Source organism: Rattus rattus, chromosome 13, assembly GCF_011064425.1.
Source record: "Rattus rattus isolate New Zealand chromosome 13, Rrattus_CSIRO_v1, whole genome shotgun sequence".
NCBI classification, from domain to species: Eukaryota; Metazoa; Chordata; class Mammalia; order Rodentia; family Muridae; genus Rattus; species Rattus rattus.
In genome coordinates this window covers 15,607,114-15,625,539 of record NC_046166.1, presented here as the reverse complement: position 1 = coordinate 15,625,539, position 18,426 = coordinate 15,607,114, and positions in this window count along the sequence as shown.

The following is an 18,426-nucleotide window of genomic DNA, read 5'->3' as shown; positions in this document are numbered from 1 at the left end:
CTATGCCATGTAGGCCAGGCTAGTAAACTCATTGACCTTCCAGGGATCCTCTGGTCTCCATTTTGCTATTAGTATAAGGATGTACCATCATGCCTGGCTGTTTTCATTTTTTAAAGATCTTTTACCCGTGTGTGTGTGTGTGTGTGTGTGTGTGTGTGTGTGTGTGTGTGTGTGTGTGTGTGTGTGTGTGTGTGTGTGTATGGAACATTGGGTCTCTTAGGGGGTTTCAAACTGCTGACTTGGGTGCTGGAAATGGAACTCAGGTTCTCTGATGGAGCAGCAAGAACTGAGCCATCTATTCCCCCCAGCCCATAGCCCTGACGTTTTGTTTGGGTTCTAGCCATCCAAACTCCAGGGCTCACAACTGTGAGGCAAGCACTTCACTGGCTACACCGTTTCCCTATCTCTCAGTGCTAATTTTGTTTAGGCCAGAACTCAAGATCCTTACCATCAATCCTTCTAGAAACTATTTGCTGAACATATAATACCGCCCAAAGCATAATAATGCCAAAAAACGTACACTAGAAATATAAAAATCATACGGAAAATATAAATGATACAATGCCAGCTATAATGACAGACAAGAAAATTAAAATACAAAATACTAAAATAGACATAGCTTCATATATTAATAATTAGCAATCTGTGATTATCACATGTGATTGGCACATTACTTCTTTCAACTGATCCTACAGCACAATAGATGCAGAATCACTATAAACAATATGAGGGTTTTATTTAACATTTGATTATCTTTAAAGAGGAATTACCAAAACCGCTGGAGATAGAATCCTGTTGGCAAGCTTGACTTTATTCTTGGGGTTGATTGGTTGATTGGATTTGTTAATGGTTTTGGTGTTGATTTGGTTTTTCAAGACAGGATTTCTCTGTGTACAGTATTTCTAGAACATTGATTGGAGATGTTCTCTATGGGAAAATAAACACAGTGAAGAAAAAGGCTTGAGAGAAGGAATGTGAAGCAAATGGACATTCACTTTTTTCCAGACAAGGTTAATATTCAGTCCACTGTGGTTTTAACACGCTCAGCTGCTGCCACCTATAGGAAGAAGAAGCAGAGCTTCTGCCTGTCACAAACAGCCTTCCGCTGCAACCGAGCGGGATCAAATGTCAGCAAAGAAATGAGTCAGCATTTTGGTGGGAAATTCTGGTCTTTGTTCAGTAAACAAAGGGACGAGAGCCTAATGAGCCTCGGCAATAAGCTGCAAGAGAATTACTGAAAGTGGAAAACATGATTTATTATCAAAGCCACTTCTGAGTCTTAGCCCATTACAAGAGAAAAACAAGAGAAGAAAGCTTGCCAGAGAGGGGTTGTCAGCAAGTCTTCTGTTGTTTTTGAGTTTTGTCATTAGCTGGTTTGTTTACATTTGTAAGTATTCGAAGAATAGCAGACATACAAGTACTTTAAAGGAAAATACTCCTTCCTCCAGAAGCAATAGAATACAGTGTTGGAGTTGTTACAGCGCCAAGTGGGCCTAAAGAGGCTTCTGAATGTATTGTCATAATGGCTAAAGGTTTTTGTAGGTGCAAATTGCACCCAATTTGACGCATCATGTATTTTAGTCCAGGAACAACTGGTGGGTACTTAGGGAGTCACAAGCAGATGAATTTAAGGACTTAAGGGCAGCACCTGTGCAAACCAGATCAAAGAAGGCGACTGTCAGCTCCCCACCCCACCCCCATCTCCACTATCTGTAAACCTCAGTTCTCTTTCTTGCTGTACTGTCACTTACCATCGTCTATAAATGTTGCCCAGCCATAAAACAGCAGAAGTGACTCAATATTCATCTGCCTGGAGTCCTGTCTGACTTGGGAACCATTCCTTGCTAATTAAACTCTTGAATTTAAGGTCAGTGGTTTTACTTTTAACAATAGTATGAAATTTGGGAGAGATTCTTGTGGCACTGGAAGAGACTGTGCTGTGAAGAGGCGGTCAGAGGTTATGTCCAGTGTGGCACATCAGAAGAAGCTACCCAGAGAAGTCACCTGGGAGCTTGACTTTGAAGGAGTCTGGCTCTGATAGTTGGTGACAAAATGGGAAAAATCGACAGTTTGTAAAGAAAAGCAAACCGTTCGAACTGCAGGTAAGGACAGATGTACTTGGGGAGTTGTCCCGAAGTCAGATTATAAAGAATCTTGGACGGCAGAGTGATACAAAAACACCCAACAGTGTTCCCTAAACACTGACCTATGTAGTTCCCGTAGTCTAACTCCTGACATGCTCAGAACAGCAATTAGAGAATCACACCGAGACTTACTGCTTCTGTTTTGTGGCTAAGAAACAGAAACACAGCAAAGTTTCATCTTTTCTCCAACATTTCATCGCATAGGTTTGAAGCTTGCTTCTACCCACTACTCTCTATTGCCTCCTGTTAGTATAAAGAGTTTGGATTTAAAGTATCTCCTCCATGAGAAAAAAAATTAAAACCCTCTCAAAAGGGGGGAGGGAGCAACATAGTGAAAATATAGGTGAGCTTCCCAGATACCAGCATGGCCAGGGTTATTGCAGTATGTTCTGAAATCTCTCGGTGTTTAAAGTAACACACATAGAGGCTGCAGCAGAGTGAACCGGAAACAAGCTACCCCAGCCCTGATCCCCACCCTTCCCTGCCCCTGGCATCCTCTTTCAGAAGTTCCAACCACAGTCTTATCTTCTCAACACACTCTGGCTGCACACTTTGCCCCAGGAGTCTGCAAACCATAGCGTTGTTTTGAACTCTACTCCTCCTTCCTCAGTAATTTTGAAAAACCCAATAAACTCCATCAAGGTTCCTGGGTTCGCTTGTTCTGTTTGCGAAGTGAGGAATGTTCACCCTGGCCCTTCCTTCCACTCTCTCCACCCTCTCCGTAACTTCAATTTCCTTCTACAGCACTGAGGCTGGTGAAAACAATCTCTGTGGCAACCGAAAGCGAGACTTCTTCTCTTCATACTCGGTTGATCTTAAAAGCTGAACTCCGATAAACAACATTTATGTTAACATGACACTAATTTTCACCATGAGGCTAAGTACAAAACAAGGATTATGTTTCCCTTTTTACCATTTGAGTGTCAGTTCCTGAACCATGAAGAGGAGGGCAATCCTTCCCTCTGAGTGAAATGGGTTCTGGTACACTCCAACAATTGGGTTTAAACGTCATGACATATTTTCTTTTCTTCAAATTTAAATCACAATGACCTTCCACGGCTTTCACTTTGGAAATGAGTTTTAATTGCCTTTTAGAGATGTCTGGACTGATGTTCTAAGACGGAATGTGTATGCCTCTGACCTGTCAGATGCCCTTTATCCTAGATGCTATTTGCACCACCTCTGTGAATTGACTCCCCCACCCCACCCCCTTGCATTTTGAGGCTAGGTGTGCCCTTTCCTCCCAAAACCTTTTTGTATATATCTATACTCGAGAAATCTAAAATCTAGAGTTTATTTCTACAGGTGATGCTAAATCCCCAATCTGAACCAAATCGCTTAGAAGAAATAGAACAATAGAAAAGACATCGGGACCTTCAGATCCCACTAAAGGCACAGGAGTGACTCTCCATTCCTCCAGCGTCCCCACTGCTTGAACCAAAGCCGCAGCCTGAACTGGAGCCTGTGAAACGCAATCTGTAGGGCCAGTTTTCTGTCATACAAAGGAAGGCACAGAATCCTTCCTAGAACTGGGCTATGACATGGAACATACATACACACACACACACACACACACTCCTTGACTTAAGGACAACCATTTCCAGACAATCTGGGATGGGTATGCAATGACTTCTCACATGATCGCATGGATGAGGGAAGGTAATACTTGCAGACTCTTGTGGGGCAGTGGACCGTGCCAGGAAACTTGGTAAGGTTGAGTGGATTGGAAATCCCAGAACCTCTGAGAGGACAATAGGAGCTTCACCTGCCTCTATCACATGATCACACACCCTACATAGGAATGTGACCTATGGTCACATAGATCTGAACAGAGTTCTCTGAGTTAATGAGGTATCTAGAAGCTCTGAGGGTTTAGGCAATAAGCTTCTCTTCTTGGTCATTACTTCCTGCAAAGGGTATTTAATCTCTGGTCCACCCTGAGGAGGTGGTATGCACCCATTTTCCATAATGAACAATCAATAAACAGTTTGGAAGCGAGGACTGTCATTTTCATCAAGAACAGCCATGGGGAGCATGGAGAAAGACTTTGTCTACAGAGCAACCCAGCCTAAGTCTCCTACAGAAGATCCCTCCGAGGTCCTGGACAAGATGCTAAGGAAAGAATAATCGCCTGTAAGACCCCCGGCCCTCGGTCAGTGGTACTTACTTCAAGACACCCACAAGTGAGACACCGAGATGCAGATCAACGCAAAAGCAAGAGGTTTATTTTCCCATGTGTCGGGGTAGAACTTCAATAAGTCCCTCAAGGCGAGTGACTAGAAGGCAACCCTGAATGGCTATTGTAAGCAGTTTTTATACTTTTTAGGGGCACAGATTATATCAGCAAGGTTACAGTTCAAACTTGTTTGTTGGCTAAGCATATTGACCTTTAAATCTATTGGCTAACAAGCATCAGCCAGTACATTCTGAAAATTTTCTACCCAAAAATGTTCCTGTGGGTGGAAAATGGAACTTGGCCTAGCCTTGCCCCAAGGCAGGTAGGTATAAGGCTGGCAAGACCGTAGGGTTCTTCATCCCCCTCCCCTTTTTCTTGTAAAAGCTCCAATCCTGGAGCTACACTCAGGGGTCGTTGGTGACTAACTCATATTCTTCAAGTCCTGTCCTCAGGGTCTCATATTGTTGGTGCAGGACCATCAGCTATATTGCACCTATTTTCTCTTTTATAAAGGCTATAAGCTTGTTCAATATGCAGGGCCCAAAGGTCACCAGTAGCAGGAGAACAATTAGGGGTCCTAACAAGTTGAAAATGAGGGTGGTTGACCAAGGGGAGGAGTTAAGCCAAGACTTGAACCAGCCCTGATTCTGTTCTCTTTCTCTCTTCCATTTGGGTAGCCCTTCTTTCACTTTAGCCATCATCACACCCCAATTTGTACAACCTGAGTCCCCAAGTTTTTCCCTTTAGCCATCCCATTGCTTCTTTGCCTTTCTCAGTGAATCTGATTATTATTGGATTACAGGTGGTGTTTGTGCAGGGGGTGTCCCAATACCCTTGGTCCCTCTGGTAGGGTCCCCGGACATGTAATTTCTTTTTCCCTTGATCAAGTCCCAAGAGGAGGAGGGGTTCCAGTAGGTGTCTCCTATAGTCTCCTATCCGCAGACTGTGCAACAAAACTGGTCTGGTCACCCCTCCCATCCCTTGCATGGGTGAACTTCTGCTAGGTTCCTTCCATCTCCAGGGCAAATGTAAGTGGGGGTCTCCCACAGGTGATTCCTCTGTGCAGAGAATACAAATCCTATCCACCCCAGAGCCCAGAGCCCTCTTTCTCAAATATGGGCAGTTTGCTTCTGCCAGCGCTCCCATCATGGGTGGGTGTCGGACCCTACTGGGTTCCCTCAGTGTTTACCCCCTGCTGAGCCTTACTGGTGCCAGTGAAAGCCTTTGTTCTTTAGAAGGTACTTCCTGGCCTTGCTGTTTGGTGGGGAAGTAACACCTGGGTGGCAACATCTTTGATGTCAGTTCTTTCCGTTTCTGTTTTCCTGCTGAGAAGGTAAACTCGTTTTTTTTTTTTTTTCATTGTGCTACCTGGAATTTTCTACTCAGTGGACTTGGGGTATATATTCTGTGAACCTCAGTAAAGCTTTGGCATTCTGGTAATACGAATGACCCGAGTATGTGTTTGTTCTTAAATCTCATAGGCCTATGCCCAGTTCTCGGTACTGTGGCAGCCCAGGACAAAATGTGTCCTTTTCCTGGGCAGTATTATCTGCAGATCAAATGGGCAATTTCTGCCCAGTGGCTACCTTTCCACTCGACTGGCGATAAAGATGCTCAGTATCTTCTTTGAACCAAAAAGTAGGAGCTGTCCAGAACAGGTATGTCTCACTGTCAAATGATTAAATAACATTAAATGCCACATCCTATGGATTTCTGACATTTTTGAAGAATATATATATATATATATATATATGAATATTTAAACCTTGACTACTCTCAGCTATTTCTAATAGAAATATCTCAAAACACCCTTTAACTCAGAGCCATGAGTTTGCTATCTGACCCATAGCAGTCACAGAATGACTGGGTCTAAGCTTTATATTCTTGAAAGAGTTGCATAGGCACAATGCCTATCTAAAAGTAACAATATTCATCCCAAATTTTGTATTAATGAAAGAAATTCATACCAATGAAAACCTTAAATCTCTATCAAAACAAATTCTGTACCAATATAAAATATAACTTCAACTTTGAATCAATGATAAAGATTTCTACCAATTAAAATTATGGCTATACAATCAATTCCACCTATTCCCTCCCTGTTCAAATTTAGAACCATTCCCAAATTCCCTTGAATGACAACTTTCCTATAATTTGTAAACTAACCATGACCAGACCCCCAAACCCAGGGAATTGGGTTGAAGACTCTCCTTAACTTCTTCTGGCTGGACAGGGGCAACGAAAAAAATTTTAAAGGAAAGGGGTAGGAAAATCAATTTGGTTAGACTTAGAAAGCTGACTTCAGCAACTATTATCCGGTCCCTGTACACTGAAGGCCAGTCTCAGGCAAGGCTCATGGTTGACTACAGTTCTGACTGAATCCCTCTGAAGGGTTGAATGAGGCTGGACAACCCGGAATCCATGACACAGGGAGTCCAAGCAGGTCAGTTCAGCATCCTTAAGTATGGATCTCACCAACGCTGTACACTCTGCAATAGACAAACCTCAAAACAGATTTAAGTACCCTCAAGATATCTGCATGGATTGTGCAGGGTGCCCAGACTAATTAAGGACGAGATCTGCTCTTTGTTTGAGGGCGTGAAAGACAGCTGTCTTTTTTTTTTTCCCTTTTTTTGAGTTAATTTTGATAATAACCAATCATGTCTTCATTCGTGTCATGTGAAGGACACACAAGGAATCTTTACCGGTCCTGTTTGATTCTCTTGAATCTTTCTAGTTTCCCAGAGGTCTCCCTCTGTCATGTCTGATCCATACCCTCTGGAAGCAGTCCAGAGCCTATTCTCCTCTCCTGTTAACACAAACGCAGAGCTTTTCTCCCAAAATAGCATGTCCTTGAGCCAGTAACTGGAAAAACCTTTAGCTTGACCTCTCTCCTAGAATAGTAATACTATAACCACAAAACTCAAAATCACACCCATTTTGGTAATTAAAACTATTCGAAGCAAAAACAGCAAACTAAGCAATTGTTGTGCAAACCTATTTCCAGGCTCTCTCTGTATTTAATTTTCAAGGCCTCTATTCTACTGTCTGGGATAAGCTCCACACCCTATCCCCTGCTTTCTGTCTAATTTTTTAAAGATCGAATGCCTCAGTATTTTAATATCTATAATTAAATTCCCTTCTGCTTACTGTATAAACCTATTTTCAGGCTTCTTCTAATCTGTCATGCCAGGAATATTTAACCCAGAATTCCCATGGAGCCCACATTCAAAGAATTTGAGTAATCCTGCAAGACTTTTTTAAATCTTCCCCAAAGTATATCTTCATTCAGTCTGGCCTATATCTGCTTGTTAGAGGCAGCAGTCGTCTCTCCGCCTTCCTCAAGTTCACAGCAGGGGTTCCAGCATCCCTGCTGAGGCTCCCCTGAGTTACTTTAAGGATCCAGGGCTGCAGCCACCATGTGGCTCACTCCTTTTACTGAGAAATCAAATTTCTCCTCTTCCTAGACTACTGTTTCACTGTGTGTGTGATCAATCCGAGAAAACCTAACTTAATAGCGAATTTTCGACTACCACGTGGACGCCATCTGTTGCATGTAGTTTTAGAAAAATGCTACCACCTTTCCTGGAGTTAGAAAGATTTTTATTTTATCTTATTTTTTTTGTGAGAAGTAAATAAACAGAGAGGAGGCATTGTACTAGCAGGTACGTTACAAAACTGGCTGAGTTTTTTTTAATCCCCAAGCAAAGGTGGGCAGAGGGAGAAGCCGGGTTGGGGATGGTTGCAATAGATCCTGGAGCTCAGCGGGATGGTGCAAAAAGGAGCTGGGAGGGGCTGGTGGTGCAGCAGCTCCCGGGAAAGGTGGTAGCAGGTTTCTAAAACTACATGCTACAGGTGTGGCCTTGTGGGAGAAAGTGTGTCACTATGGGTGCAAGTTTTGAGGTCATTTGTTGTAGAAATTACTTAAATCCCAGCCCGAGGTTTCTACCCCACCTTTGGTTATTGAGTTCCCGAATAAACACACACACACACACACACACACACACACACACACACACACACACACACACACAGCCTTTGTATTTTTAATAAGCCTTAATCAGCATAAGAGCTGGGCAGATACCCAGCCTTCATGTTATTAGGATCTAGTTTCCTATAGATAACCCCAATTATTACTACATACTATGTTTCATCTGGGCTGCTCTTTAACTCCAATTTGCCAGCCCACAGACATTTTTTTTTATATATGACTCAGTTAACCATGGCACTTTCCTTTTTCTCTCATGCGTCTTCTTCCTCCTCCTCCTCCTCCTTCCCCTTCCCCTCCCCCCCATCCCCCCTTCCCCTCCTCCCCATCCCCATCCCCCCCTCCTCCTCCTCCTCCCATCCCCCTCCTCCTCCTCTTGCCCCCTTCCCCTCCCCCCCCTTCCCCTTCCCATCCCCATCCCCTCCCTCCTCCTCCTCTCCTCCACAAGCCTGGGAAACCTAAACCCCACCTGTTGGTATTCTGTCTAAGCTCCGCCCCACAGCTATCTGGCCACAGCCAGGTATGCTTTGCCCCACAGTTGTCTTGCTACAGCCAGCTGTGCCTGACTATAAAGGGGGCTGCTTGCCCCCTCCTCTCCCTCTTGCTCTCTCTTGCTCTCTCCTCTGCTCTCTTGCCCTCTTCCCTGCCCCTTCTCTCCCCCTTCCCTCCACTTGCCCATGATTGGCCTCCTTTACTTCTCCTCGCTTCTGCTCTTCTCTCATTAAACATTTCCACTTTTCCTGCTACCAGACTGAAGCAACAATTTCCCCACAAACACCGGCAGATTGGTAGGTCTATTCCAGTTGGCAAGGAAGACCCGGATTTCCCAGATAAGGCCTGGCAAGCTTTTCTGAGATTATGGGGATCCCACTAGCTAATATATGTGATAGAACCTCGAGCATTGGGTGGAGTTTCCCTCGAAAACGGTTCCTTGCTCCCCTCCCACTCCCAGCTGCACAAAATCCCAGGCCTGGTAGGAACGCGTTCTGGCAGGTTCAGGACCTGTCGTTTATGGCCTCCGCGAGTCTAAGTGATGACTCAGACACCTGGCCTGGCAGAGTGCTACTGTTACCATTAATTCCTCCTGGTACACCGGTGAGAATTCTCCCAATAAGTAATTCGAGGTCTTTGAACGTACCCCCAAATTCACCATTAAGATGTCTTTTGGAGAATTTCAAAACTCTAAAACTAATGCCTCACCTGAGGACATCAAACTGATACATACACCCGTGCAATAATGTCTGGACCCAGTATTCATTAAGTAATGGTTCAAAATGGCCGCATAACAGCACGCGATTCCTCAACTTTATGGGATTTTCATACATACTGCCAGCAGTCTGGTAAATGGGGGAGGGGGGAAGTTCTTTATGCCCAAACATCCATAAACCTTTGGTCTAAACCCTTTCTGTGTTTTGCTTCCCGTGGCATCCCGCTGAGGTACACCGCCACCCGCAGGACATTGCCTTTGCTGCACACGCCAGGGCCTCGGTTGCTCATGCCTGCACACACGTGCTTGCACCTCTCCCTTGCTCTGCAGATTTTTCATTCCTACCCTGTCTTGACATATGATCCTTACTAATAATTTACTTCCTGGGAAATGCTGGCGAATTTGGGAGCAGGCGAGAATACACGCAGACGAACATACCCAATTGAATCTGAGGCGGTATCTGGCCAAGATCCCTGAGGGAATTATAATTCCACGTGTGGTAGTTTAGCCAGAGATAGATTTATAGCCTGTCTCCTGGCCGGTCTTTACAGGACAACCTTAAAACCAGCGAATTAAAAAAAAAAAATTGCAAGAGGTCATTTGGGAAAAACAGGAAAACACATCCCAACTTTTAGAATAACTTACAGAGGCTTTATTGCAATACACTTATCTAGACTCTAAAAACCCAGAAGGTAAGCAACTTCTGATGACCTATTTCTTTTCCCAGAGCTACCCTGACCTAAAAGACAAACTTAAAAAAACTAGAGAAGGGACCCAGAACTCCACAGGCAGAAGTTTTGCCACTGGCCTTTAAAGTGTACCATGGGAGAGATGAGAAGGTTCGCAGACTAAAGTACCATATGCTGACAATGGCTGTCTGACCAGCCTCAGCCACTGCCCGGAACTCCTGGCCTTCTAAGCCTAAGAGACCACCAAGCTCCTGCTACAGATGTGGTCAATAAGGTCATTGGATAAGGGCTTTTCCTAACTTCCACAAGCCAAGGGGCCTTGTTCTAGGTGCCATCAAGAGGGACACTGAGTTGTCCATTGCCCTCATGTTGTGCAGGACAGGGCGACATCACATCCAGTGGATCCACTAGGTTTGGCTATGGACATCTGAAGGGGCCTGAGCTCCCTGGACCTGACCACTGCCATCTCCAATAGGGAGCCCTAGGTAACCATCATGGTATGTGGGCAGCACACCTCCTTCCTCTTGGACACTTGTTACCCAGTCCTACCAGAGTTTTGGGGACCCACTTCTCTCTCCCAGTTCCCCATTTTCAGGGTAGGGAATAACCTTACCCTGACACCAAACCCCACTATTTAGCTGCATTTTAGCGGTGTTCCTCTCACCCATTCTTTTTTTTTTTTTTTTTTTTTTGATTTTTCTACGATGATTTTATTTTTTTTTCTTTATTACCTTGAGTATTTCTGTTTACATTTCGATTGTTACTCCCCTTCCCGGTTCCGGGCCAATACCCCTAATCCCTCCCCCTCCCCCTCTGGGTGTTCCCCTCCCCATCCTCCCCCCATTACCGCCCTCCCCCCAACAATCACGTTCACTGGGGGTTCAGTCTTGGCAGGACCCAGGGCATCCCCTTCCACTGGTGCTCTTCTTACTAGGCTATTCATTGCTACCTATGAGGTTGGAGCCCAGGGTCAGTCCATATATAGTCTTTGGGTAGTGGCTTAGTCCCTGGAAGCTCTGGTTGGTTGGCATTGTTGTTCATATGGGGTCTCCAGCCCCTTCAAGCTCTTCCAGTCCTTTCTCTGATTCCTTCAATGGGGGTCCTATTCTCAGTTCAGTGGTTTGCTGCTGGCATTTGCCTCTGTATTTGCTGTATTCTGGCTGTGTCTCTCAGGAGAGATCTACATCCGGCTCCTGTCTGCCTGCACTTCTTTGCTTCATCCATCTTGTCTAATTGGGTGGCTGTATATGTATGGGCCACATGTTCACCCATTCTTTCTTGCAGTGCCAACATGCCCTGTCTCCTTATTGGGAAAGCTAAGTTGGCAGCCTCTATTTTGCTCCACCCATTTGCCTAAACTCAAGTTCGCCTGCAGCTCTTCTGCTCCTTCTAGCCAGCCAACCCACCAACACAGACATGTTGCTTCCTTTACCAGCTTCTCAGGTAGACAACCCCCTCCCCCAAGTCCTGCAGGTCTCCCTCTATTGCTAAACAAACAGTCTTTTCTAAATAGGGTCTGGAAACTGTTTTCTCTATCTTTTTGTCATGGCAAACTGTTTTAAGACATCCAGGACACGTGCTGTAGGACAAAATCGTCCTTCTGCTCCACAAAAAGCTTATCTTAAAGAGTGCTCACGTTGTTAACTCATGTTGTTATCTCTTTTGTAAACTTATAAGCTACAGGAAACCCACTCAGACCTACCTCTCATGGACCAAATAGACTCCACCCAGATAAGTACATCTGCCTAAAGTTCCCACTTACTACCTATTCCAAAGGGTGGAGTTCCTCTGGGTTTCAAATGTACATCTAAGAAAAAAATTTTTTCTTTTCTCCCAAATGTGCTTAATCTTATTCTCTGCCTATAATAAATACATATGTGTGTGTTCCAGCATCTTGTCAAGTCCAGGCGTTTACTATACCCAGGACAGCTCCAGAAAAGCAACCTCCAGATGTTCAATCTCCTCTCACAGACACAGATGCTTCTATGGGACCTGTTTCTTCTGACCTATCCTCAGGTGTTCCACAGACCCTGAATAACAAGGAAACAGCCAACATCCCATACCCAGTTTTCTAGGGGTGCCCCAAACAATCAGGAAGTAGTCAAGATCATGACGACCCTATTCTTGCTCCACCACTGCCTCTAATTTTTTCTTTTTTTAATTAAACCAAAATGGGGGAATGTTGGTATTCTGTCTAAGCTCTAGCCCCACAGTTGCCTGGCAACAGCCAGCTGTGCCTGATACTATAAAATGGGCTGCTTGTCCCCTCCTCATTCTTTTTATTCTTCTCTTCTCTGCTTTCATGCCTTCTTTGTCCCTGTCCCTTCTCTCCCCATACCCTCTTTTTCCCCCCACGTGCCCATGGCCGGCCTTTGTTCTTCCCCTCTTCTACTCTTCTTCTTTCATTAAACCTCTCCATGTGGAACCATGGCTTGGTGTGCTCTGTCTAGGAAGCAAGCCGAGATTTAAACCACAACACCACCTATGTCTCTTCTGCCCAACTATTGTTGGCATCTTTATTTACCAATCAGAAAGAACTTGGGATGGGGTCACAGAGGCTGATATGTGGGCCAGGACAACGATTCTGGATGGCTGTATTTTACAACTCTAAGCATTCCCATGATTCAATAAAGCCAGCTAAAAGCTAAAACATTTTTATTATTTTTATCAAGATTGAGTGTTTGATGCTTGAAAATTAGATTTTAAAAAATGGTATGAAATGCGTGGTTTCTGATCCTAAGCATTTATGCTCCAAAAGAAAAGCAAAGCAACATGTAAACATGGACCCCAAATGAATATGATGTTGGGTCTCCTGCTTGACATTCTGAACTTCATCAGGGATGGATATAAAGTAATTAATTCACTCTGGGGGGGCAGGGAGGAACAATATAATCCATATTTATGGTGTAATGAGCTCAGAACCACCTGCTGTAAACCAGTAAAGGAGGCCCTATAAACCGCTAAAATGAGACACTAATCAATATGGTACGCCAGGAGTGGGGAGAGAGAAAATATAACATAAGCAGATTACAGAGAGGATGTGCAAAGGAAGGTGTCCTAAGCAACATGGCATTCGTGATGCATGAGGCCTGTTTGGTTCACCTCAAGAAAAGTGATTGAAGCTGAAAAAAATGAGGATCTAAAACTCCTAAAGATACTATTTATTAGTACTACTAACCAAATGGCAAGAGTTGCCAATCAGATCACTATACATTATTGTTTATAAACTGCACACAATATTTTAACCTTCGTGGGAACTCCATGAGATGTTCATTGCGACCATCCCTGTAGAAATAATGTATTCGTTTGCTTGGGATGGTATAACAGAATACAACAGTCTCGGTGCCTTAAACGACATAAATAGATCCTTGTTTATCTCTAGTTGGAACTCCAAAATCTTGTGTTGCAGGGAAGGTTGGGGGTCTGGGGCAGCTCTCTTCCTTACAGGTAACATCTTACTGTTCCCTGACCAGGAGAGAGAAAGCTCCCAGGTGTTTCCTCTTAAAAGGACAGCAGGGCCTTGTCAGAGCCAAAGAAATGTTCACTCCCCCAAATTCTGGCACCCTCCCTCCTACCAAAGGAGACATTTCCTTATCACTGTTGGAAGGGACAAACAGCTATCTGTTGTAGCACTAGACAGCACAGGTGGCCTCCAGGTGGCCTTAATATCACTGCTACGGGGGGCTCTTCTCACCCCACCTCCAACTTCTCACGGGCTTCCTTCCCCCAGCTTCTCATTCCCTTGTAACCTTGCCATTCCGGGCAGGTGTTCTTTTAACCCTCTCTTTTGTCTCCCTTTTTGGTATCCTTGGCTCTCTCTCTCTCTCTCTCTCTCTCTCTCTCTCTCTCTCTCTCTCTCTCTCTCCCCTATTGCTCTCCTGTACTCTCTCTTTTCTCATGGCCTAGTCCACTCTGCCAGCCTTTTCAGTGTACTATTTTCTCTCCCTGCTTTGGATGTTTCCAGATGCTTTTGGCTGCTCTCTCTCTCTCTCTCTCTCTCTCTCTCTCTCTCTCTCTCTCTCTCTCTCTCTCTCTCTCTCTCTCTCTCTCTCTCTCTCTCTCTCTCTCTCTCTCTCTCTCTCTCTCTCTCTCTCATACCTACAATAAAAACCTCCTTAACCATACCTTGGCACTGTCATTTCCTCACTTTATAAAACCATCAGCTGTAACCCTATTTCCAGCAGACACAAGTCCCTCCTCTGGTCTCCATTAGCACCGTGTATGCACACAGTGCACATATATACATGAAGGCAAAGCCCTCATATACATAAAATTTAAAAAAAAAGTTTAAGAACAGCCATGGTGTGTGCTTCAGATGTAACTGGGTTGATGGAATGTTTGCCTAGCCTGCAGGAGCAAATAGACTGGGTGTGGTGATGCAAAACTATAACCTCTGCACTGGAGAGCTGAAAGCTAGAAAATCAGGAGTTCAAAGTCATCCTCAGCCATGTCAGATCTTTTTTCAACAGAAAAAGAAAAAGAACAAAAGAAAGTAAGGAAGGAGGAAGAAAGGGAAAGAAAGGAAGGAGGAGGGGAGGGGAGAGAGGAAGGAGAGAGAGGAGAGGAGAGAGAGAGAGAGAGAGAGAGAGAGAGAGACTCACAGTCCTAGTGGTGGTGGAGGTGAGGGCAAACAATACGGCCTTTAACTGAGTACAAAGCTAAAGCCAATAGTAATCGGATGTGGCATTTATTTCTTCCTCAGTTGGCCTAGGAAGAAGAGCAGCACAGCTGTCATACCCAAGTCCACATCATAATGAGCCAAGATTCTATGCTCACCTCAACAAAAGCCACAATGGTCAAAGAGTCAAGCCACCTCTCCTTCTCTTCCCCTTCACACAAGGTGTACTGTCCTCCCCATAAAAGCTCTCTTTAGGGGAGAGGTCCCCAACTTTAAGCTCGAGAACCTAGAGTTTTCAAGTTCTTTAAAAACACACGCAATTAGCATTTCAAAGGGACAAACAGGCAGCTGTGTGTTCACAGGCTTCTGCTGTGTTTCTCCAACCACTAAGGAGTCCAGGCCCCCAGTCAGAACGGCTATCATTAAGGATTCTAAGGCAACATACCACAAGACACCACTGTGTCTATGTTTTCTGCAGCACTGTTCACAATGGCAAATTATGGAATCAGCTTACTTGTCTATCTACAGAGGAATGGTTAATGACTATGTGCTGCACACACAATGGAGTCGTATTCCACCCTAAAGAACCGAGTAGTAGCCTATAATAAAAATTAGGTTGCATTGTAGTATTAGAATTCATTACCCGAGTGTTCGCATCTGCCTTAGCACTAAGAACAGTAAACGCATTTGGTATTTATTTATGTCCCTGTCATCTGTACCTTGTTCTGTGCCCTTTCTGTAATTAATAGTATAATCACCCACCGGAACTCACTGCATTCGGAACACTGTGATTACTCAGTGTAACTCCCTCCATACACACCCACTTATCTAGTTTATTCAATTAGCTACTAGCAATGTATTTGTCATTAAACTCTCTGTCCCTCATTACCTCAATTCTAGTCTTCTTCACCTTTTGTTTGCATTATTAAAACAGTTTTTATTTTTTCCTTTTCTTCTTTCTTTTCTTCTTCTTTTCTTCTTTTCTTCTTCTTCTTCTCCTCCTCCTTCTTCTTTTTCTTCTTCTTCTTCTTCTTCTTCTTTCTTCTTCTTCTTCTTCCTTCTTCTTCTTCTTCCTTCTCTCTCTCTCTCTCTCTCTCCCCTCTCTTTCCTTTCTTTTGTCTGAACCCTGAACCTCTCCCATCATCCACAATGACAGAAGACACTGGTTGCCGTCTGAATCTTTGCTGTGCTATGGCCGCTCAGAGGAGACAAAACACAGTCCACAAAAGGGGCCTCTAGTTGTCATCTTGGTGGAAGCGAGGGATTAATTCCAAGGATCTCTGGTCCAGCCAGAACAAAAGGTTCCACGGGACTCTAGTTTGGCCAGAACGGCCCAAATGTTAAAGCTCTTCGAAGGGAAGTCTGTTCTGGGCAGGTAGCCGGGGTCTCTCTCGATACCTCAGCAGCACCAATGCCCTGGGCAGCAGTGGTGGGAGGCCAAAGCCAAGAACCACAGCTGGAGCCGCTAAGCAAGCGGGCGGCAGGAAGTAGCTATGATCAATAGTGAACAGCCCAGACCAGGAATCACAGTAGAGGCCCCAGGGGCAAGAGCCCCGCCTGCTGGGTGAATCCAAGGTCCAGCAATGAGTGCTGCAGGAGAGAAAACTCTTCAGCAGCATGTTAAAGCTCAATAAAACAGCCACTCTCAGTCGATTCTTAGTGAAATACCGCATGCACTTTACTCCATGTGGTAAATGATCTATTTGCATGAAGAAGGACTGCAGACGTTGTTCCTATGTGACTGATTGTCATAGCCCTCTCAGTGGGGTGTCATGATTAAGTGTTCCAGAACAAGTACAGCTTGTCAGGGAGCTGGCCCCACCAGGCCTGCTGTTCTCAATTCTGAGATTCCCCAGGGTTTGGACCTGCTCAACCTTACCAGATCCTCTGTCTGATGGTATGATCCACTTGCCCCACAGAAGCAAGTATTTCTTCATTATAATGAGAGCTGTTTGATTCACTGTTTGAAAATATCTAATATGACAATACAAGCCCAAAAAGTGAGAAAGGAAAATAGGGAATAACTAAAAAGCCCTGCTTTCTATACAAAAAATAAGGTTTAATCACTGTGCTATAAATCCCTTCTCTGCTGTAATAAAGGCAATAGGAAAAACTGAAGGAGCTAAACAAGAGATCCTGTTTGTGAACTCCTCAAATTGGGTGTCTGAAAATTAAATTGCCCATCCTCCATCTTGGTTCCGTCCGTAGAGTTAATCTCTTGAGTAACAATTTCTCTAGAGTTTTCCTGCCATTTGCACAGTGAAAAGCGAAGAAGTCTGATGTTGTCAAACTTTTTATTACCCATAAAACAGCAAAGCATTCTGTCTGTCAAGATTTATCTGGTTAGATGATCATAAATCACAATAAACAATTGCTTAAGAGATAGGAAAGGTTCATACATTTTACATGTTAATTGTCTTATTTAAAGTACCAGACCTCTAGGACTTTATTGATCCTCGTCCTGCTCATCTTCCTCCTCCTCCTCTCCTTCTTCTTAGTATTTATTACCACCTAACACTATGCTTGTATGTTTTCTGTATCCACGAGAGAGTGAGTGCCTAAAGGCAGGAGTATATTCCAGTTACTAATCATCCTTATTACAGTACTCGATTCAAAATGAGCACCCTGTAAATATTGGTTTAACGGGTAATACAGATAGTATAAGAGCTATTAATGAGTCTTTTCTGGCAGCATGAAAGCTTTATGACAGACAATTCAAATCTTTTTATCTCCTCCCCTTGTAAGACTTTTATGCAAACGTTTTCATCCAACTCCCACCCACATTCCCTGTAATATCTTCAGGCAAATGTCTTAGTGCCTCGGCCCTACACCGCTGGGTAGAACTTTTGTTTATGAGAAGGCCCTGCAGTATTCTAGCATTTGGGTGAGTTAAAGGGCTGCCGCCTTCCCGTTTTCCTCCATTTCTTTGCATGCATTCTTTTAAAACTAGCTAGTCATAAAGACTGTGAGGTGGGCCCCCAGCCAATGGGGAGAAGACAGAGTCATCCTTGGTAGTAGACTAAGAAAGAAGCGAGCTTCCTCTCCTGATACGCTCAATATCCTGGTTTAGGTTGTGGCACACTGTCTTTTTGGTTTTGGTTTTGGTTTTTAAAGAAACAAAAATAAATTGCTGCGTTGAACTACGTTCCTTGGTGCAACACAGGACGCATCCTTGGTAAGATTTTAGCAACAGTTGGGGGGAGGGGCACTCTTTCATGGACACCAAGGAATGGCTCTTGGGCTGGAGAGATGGCTCAAGCATTAAAGGCCAGGCTCCCAACCAAAAGTAAAAGAGATGCATCTCTTATTGCAATATATTACTGTCCACCGAAGCATTTCAGTAGCCTTCACAAAAACCCTTCATAAGAAAAGCGGTTTATACATGTTCTGTTGCTCAAGTGGAGCCTGAAGCTAGAAAACAAACAAAAAATGCAGGCGTTGTCCCTATGTGACTGATTGTCATAGCCCTCTCGGGGGTGTCAGGGTTAAGTGTTCCAGAACAAGTAGAGCTTGTCAGGGAACTGGCCCCACCAGGCCTGCTGTTCTCAATTCTGAGATTCCCCAGGATTTGGACCTGCTCGACCTTACCAGATCTGTCTGATGG